Raw genomic sequence first — 6,000 nt, forward strand, 5'->3', positions numbered from 1 at the left:
TGCTCAGCGGAGCGTTCCCCGCTGAGCAAGCAGAGGTTCACAGGGGCGGATCATCACTGATCCGCCCCGTGTGAAAGAGCCCTTAGAAATTCAGTCTCACATGCATGTGTGTGTTTTTTATTTTTTATGGTCTACTTCAATCAAGAGCTCCTAACAAAGCAGATACTTCTGTAATTTCAGTTTTAGGTAGATGTTGCAAAGTTAAAAGTAAACAAACAAACAAAAGAATAATTGAGTTTTTATATCACTCTAGGACTCATGCACACTGGACTTTTGTAAACTCTCCTTGCAAGCCTTTCCTTTTGGCAGCAGCGTTTTGGTGGAAAAAAACATCTGACGCTTGTAAAAGTGTGTAGTGTTAAGAAGTGTTTACAGCCGTCAAGCGCTTGGGCATTATTTAATTTCATTGGCCAAAATAGTAAGCCAATGAAAAGAATTAAATGTATGCTAGGCTAAGGCTCTGTTCACATACTGTATATGAGGAACTGCTTTCTCTGCAGAGTCCAGTGCGGTTTCCATTCACTGGTTCAGGTACGATTTTCACACTGAAATTGCACCTGAACCGGAATGAAAAATGCACAGGGCCCTTTTAAAATTCACACCGCAACCAGCCGGCACATACACTATATTACCAAGAGTATTGGGACACCTGCCTTAACACGCACATGAACTTTAATAGCATCCTAAACTTAGTCTGTAGGGTTAAATATTGAGTTGGCCCACCCTTTGCAGCTATAACAGCTTCAACTTTTCTGGGAAGGCTGTCCACAAGGTTTAGGAGTGTCTATGGGAATGTTTGACCATTCTTCCAGAAGCATATTTATGAGGTCAGGCACTGATGTGGACGAGAAGGCCTGGCTCGCAGTCTCTGCTCCAATTTATCCCAAAGGTGTTCTAAAGGGTTGAGGTCAGGACTCTGTGCAGGTCAGTCAAGGTCCTCCCCCCCAAACCTCCCTCATCCATGTCTTTATGAACCTTGCTTTGTGGACTGGTCCAAATCATTTGGTGTAGGGGGGGATTATGGTGTGGGGTTGTTTTTCAGGGTTTGGGCTTGACCCCTTAGTTCCAGTGAAGGTAACTCTTAAGGCATCAGCATACCAAGACATTTTGCACAAATTAATGCTCCTAACTTTGTGGGAACAGTTTGGGGATGCCCCCTTCCTGCTCCAGTGCACAAAGCAAGGTCCATAAAGACATGGATGAGCGTGTTTGGGGTGGAGGAGCTTGACTGGCCTGCACAAAGTCCTGTCCTCAACCCAATAGAACACCTTTGAGATGAATTAGAGTGGAGACTGCAAGCCAGGCCTTTTCGTCCACATCAGTGCCTGACCTCACAAATGTGCTCCGGGAAGAATGGTTAAACATTCCCATAGACACACTCCTAAATCTTATGGACAGCCTTCCCAGAAGAGTTGAAGCTGTTATAGATGCAAAGGGTGGGCCAACTCAATATTGAACCCTATGGACTAAGACTGGTATGCCATTAAAATTCATGTGCGTGTAAAGCTAGGTGTCCCAATACTTTTGGTAATATAGGGCCAAATCCACAAAAGGGATACGACGGCGTAACTGCTGTTACTCCGTCGTATCCCTGGTCCTAACTATGGAACTGATCCACAGAATCAGTTTTCCATAGTTAGGGAGAAGATCCGGCATGTGTAATTGAATTACACTGTCGGATCTTAAGGATGCAATTCTAGGCCGGCCGCGAATATGCAAATGAACACTTACGGCGATCGACGAACGTTCCGACGGGCCCGTCGCGCTAATTCTACGTCGTTTACGTCGAGTTCCGCCGCGTAAAACTAGGGCTCAGCCCTAGCTCTCTTAAGCCATGTTAAGTATGGCCGTCGTTCCCGCGTCGAATTTGAAATTCTTCGTCGTTTGCGTAAGACGTTCGTGAATGGCGCTGGACGCCATTTACGTTAACGTCTAAGCAAATGACGTCGGAGCGACGTCAGTTAGCGCAATGCACGTCGGGTAAGTTACGGGGAATCGCCCATTTGTATTAGGAACGCCTTGCGCCGGACGGAGTTAAGTTACAGCGCCGCAAATTTCCAGGTAAGTGCTTTGTGGATCGGCACCTAACTTGGGAGATTTGCGGCAGTGTAACTTAACTCTGAAAAGTTACGTTGCGCGGCGTCTTTGAGGATTTGGCCCATAGTGTATGTGAACTGGCTCTATTGAATGCCGGTCTGGTGCACATGTTATGGGAATCGGATGTGACTCAAAATGCATGTGATGTGTTACCATGAGTTTAGACACGTTAAAACGCGTTTACAAGCACCAAACATTTTTTATGGCAAAATGTTGCCACTTCTGGATGCACTGTGTTTTTTTTTTGTTTTTTTTATCTGCCTCTAAAAGCCCCTGCCACTAAACGCTGCTAAAGGTCTATGTGTGCAAGGATACATAGACTAACATGCAGGGGAGTTTAGAGGCAGGACAAAAAAATGCCAAACTCCCCTAGGAGCAGCTACTAAAATTTCCAGTGTGCATGAGGCCTTAGGATCCTGACACTGAGATGCCACATCCGAACACCTGCTATGGCAATGACAAGGTGTTCCCCTCCCCCATTTTCCTATTGAATTTTATATAATGAAAACAAAGGGAAGAGTGGAAAGACCATTGCATCAAGAGTAATACTCCAAAATGGGCAAGAATTGTGGTAGGCAGATGTCACCACTGGAGGACCCAAGAGATTTAGGAAGCCAGACAAGGTGGCCAATACCACCTCTGCGTTTGGGCAGAATGACCCTTTACGTCTTGGCTCTAGTTTTCATCACACTAAGGTGACTGATGTAATTTCTATGTCATGGTGATCTTTCATGATGGACAATACAACTTTCCAAGCCTAAATTATACAGCAATAAGGGGTTCAACCTATTTACGTATAGACATTAGGAATCCGAGCTTGCAACTGAATGTTCCCACTGGAGATTTCCGTTACTCCCGACACAGATGGTTAATTGTATTAGCAACCAAATTTCCTCTCCGGTATCCATTCCAAAAGTCATTCACACAGCGGACTATTTGCCAGCAACCTTGTTAATATGTAAATGATAGCTAGCCGTGTTTCTAGGTTGGCATTATATGTGTGCACGGTAAATCACTGCATGGTTGTGCCAAGTCCATAGAAACGATTTCCTACAAACTGTACGCAGAGTGTACAAGGGGATACATTGCAAGGCAGAACGTGGAAGGAAGTCGAGGGAACAGTAATGGCCTGTGGCAAAGACAAAATCCACTTGTATACCACACATTACTGCTAAGATGTCACAAGCGCTAACAGCATCATACTATGCACACAACGGCAATCGGAGGATCTCACACTACTCCATCACAAAGCATTTCATGTGCACACAAGGCCTCTACTATGTACCTTCCTACAATAAATACACAATTATTTCATACACACATTTACAGCCATTGTAATGTAGAGTCTCATGGGCCAGCTGTGGACCTTACGGGCATTTCTGCTGCCCTCTGACCTCCCAATGGGCCCTCAAACCAAGCATTACCAGATTTTATCACTTCCCACTAAATATATTGTTCATTTATCATTATATAATCTTTCCAATAACCATAGCAGCACTGCAAATGTCTGCCTCTTTATACATAAATGATAAAATCGCTTAATATTACATTAGTAAGAATAATTTAATAGACGCTGACATAATTAGCGACATTATGGAGAATTTATTCCCAAGCCTCCAGGAATCCACATACTCCAAAGTATTTCAGACACAACAGTAATTAGACAAAATAGTAATTATGTCAGAAAACTGACTTTTAAATAAAGATAATTTCTATGTCATCGTTATATATATACGCCGGGTTCATTTGCTCATTAAAATGGCATTTGCTTTGCGCACTCATTGGGGGGTGAAAGGGAAATGTTAGATAATTACATAATTGTTTATTTCTGACCCATGTAGATGCAAACCTTTCATTTACACATAGATGATGACGGACAGTTAGGAGTTTGTGCTGTGGACCATCGGAGGTAAATGATACACAACTAAACTCTTCATCCCCATCCTAAGAGGACCCTGGATGAGAGAGATGACAGCCCCGGCCGGTACCCAGGCACAGCTACATGGAGCTTCTCTTATTAGAAATCTACTCCATAGAAGAGACCGCTGTTTGAGACATTGGGTGCGAAGAGCCGTGTCCACCTCCTAGGAAAGTGGAAGGGGAATGTCATGTGGATGAAGTGAATGTCAAGCTGGAGCATATGTTAACACCTCGGCGTAGATGATACACGGTTGGCGGTGGCGGCGGCGGAGGCTTTTTGGGAAATAGGTGGCCCTGGTGATTGGTTCTCAGGATAGGAGGTGCATGGTGCCTGATACATTGACATCTTACTATGCCCTGATTCTACAAACGCCAAACAAGTGCAACCCATTGACATGTACAATGTATTCACCCATGGAAGCCTCCCAAAGCCACACATCTCATCTATAAATGATCGGAGGAAGCCAACGTGGGCCTGGCCATGTTCCCCATGCCTGGAGCTGGGGGGGGGGGGGCATGGAGGAGGAGAGGCCTGGGCAGGCTTGGATGGTAGATAGCTCTCACCCCACACACCCTAAAATGGTATCCAAAGCAGGCACTTACCTAGAAGGCAATGTGACATGGCTGGGGTGCAGGGTGTCCCCCTCTTTGCTCTCATGTATGGTGGATGGATGTCCTGTGCTGCTGCTGCTGCTGCTGCTGGAGCCCTTAGTGTCCTCCTTCCCTCGCTGGGGGCCCCTGCTGGCTGAGTGACTGTCCCCCCCACCCCTCTGCAGCACTTAGTGAGGAGCAGAGCGCTGGCTCGGGAGCCCCGGTTGCAGCAGGTGGATGCTCCTCCCTGTCTCTGCTCCTCCTGCAGGATGCTGCATCCTCCCCAGCGCGCACAGCCCTTTGTGCATCACCCTGCTCTCTGCATCTCCCTCAAGGAGGAGGAGGGGGACCGGGCCGACCGGGAGCGCTCCGCTATTCCTGCACTAGACGTGTCCTCCGCTTTCCATCCTCACACAGCGCCCGCCGCTGCTGCCATTGTTCCCTTTCCTTCTGTTCTCTACTATAAGGGCTCCGGGAAGGAAGCGGGACCGCGCGGCGACCTGTCATAAAGGGCGCGCACCCGGGGAGCGGGGAGCGCGCCGAGTAGAAGGGGCTGCAGCAGGTGCACGAGCAGAAAGGACCATAATGAGGGAGCGGAGGAGAGGGGGCGGGGCCGGGAGATGGGGATGGATGGAGGAATAAAGCAGCACATGGTTAACCCTTGTACTGGCTGAGGCGAGCTCCACACTCCATGATAAGCCCAGCATTGGCATTTATATGTACAAACATCACCTCACACTCTGTTCTGTGCTAATACAATGTTTCCGGGACACCTTACCATATCATCTCCAGCACTTACCTCAGGCAATTCACTGCAGGTGTATCCTCCCCAGGGTTGCCAACCTCCCACAGAATTTTTTACTGACAAAACATGAACAATTTACTGGCGAAATGACTGAACTCCTATTGAAAACGAACACAGTGAATATTTGAACAGTATAAAGATATGGAAACACTGACAATATCTAAAACAAAGAAATTTACTTGATTTACACTTAAAAAGTGAACACAGCATGAAATTATCAGCCCCTGTATTTACTGTCAGTTGTAAAAAAAAATCACAGATTTTTACAAACTGTCAGTAAATTTACTGGCGGTTGGCAACCCTGATCCTCCCGGTGACTGATTCACAGGGAACTTTGCTCCGCATCACACCTTAAGCATCATACCGCTGAGGGGGATGTTATTTATTGTGTGATTGGAACTGTATTGGTATGTGGTGGATTTATGTGCTGAGTCGCAGTACAGGGGAGAATGTATCCCCATACATTTTTAATTTTTTTTTTGTTTCAATTCCTTCGATATTTTCTGCATACATCAGAAAAGAAAAGATCACATGCGCCTTAAGCTGGATACACACTACAACATTTTCTGTACATTTTTTCCTTTAGA

At 46.1% G+C, this 6,000-nt stretch overlaps 1 protein-coding gene across 1 annotated transcript in view; it reads right to left on the reverse strand.

The window, feature by feature from the left end:
- The window catches only part of NEXMIF (neurite extension and migration factor), a 419,265-nt gene extending 414,132 nt beyond the window's left edge, over positions 1–5,133 (reverse strand). Inside the window, exon 1 of the mRNA XM_040323988.1 lies at positions 4,621–5,133. The gene's annotated coding sequence lies outside the window, so the exon portion shown is untranslated. The remainder of the gene's footprint in view (positions 1–4,620) is intronic.
- Between the last annotated feature and the right edge of the window lie 867 nt (positions 5,134–6,000).

The sequence above is a fragment of the Rana temporaria genome, chromosome 9 (genome assembly GCF_905171775.1).
Source record: "Rana temporaria chromosome 9, aRanTem1.1, whole genome shotgun sequence".
NCBI classification, from domain to species: domain Eukaryota; kingdom Metazoa; phylum Chordata; class Amphibia; order Anura; family Ranidae; genus Rana; species Rana temporaria.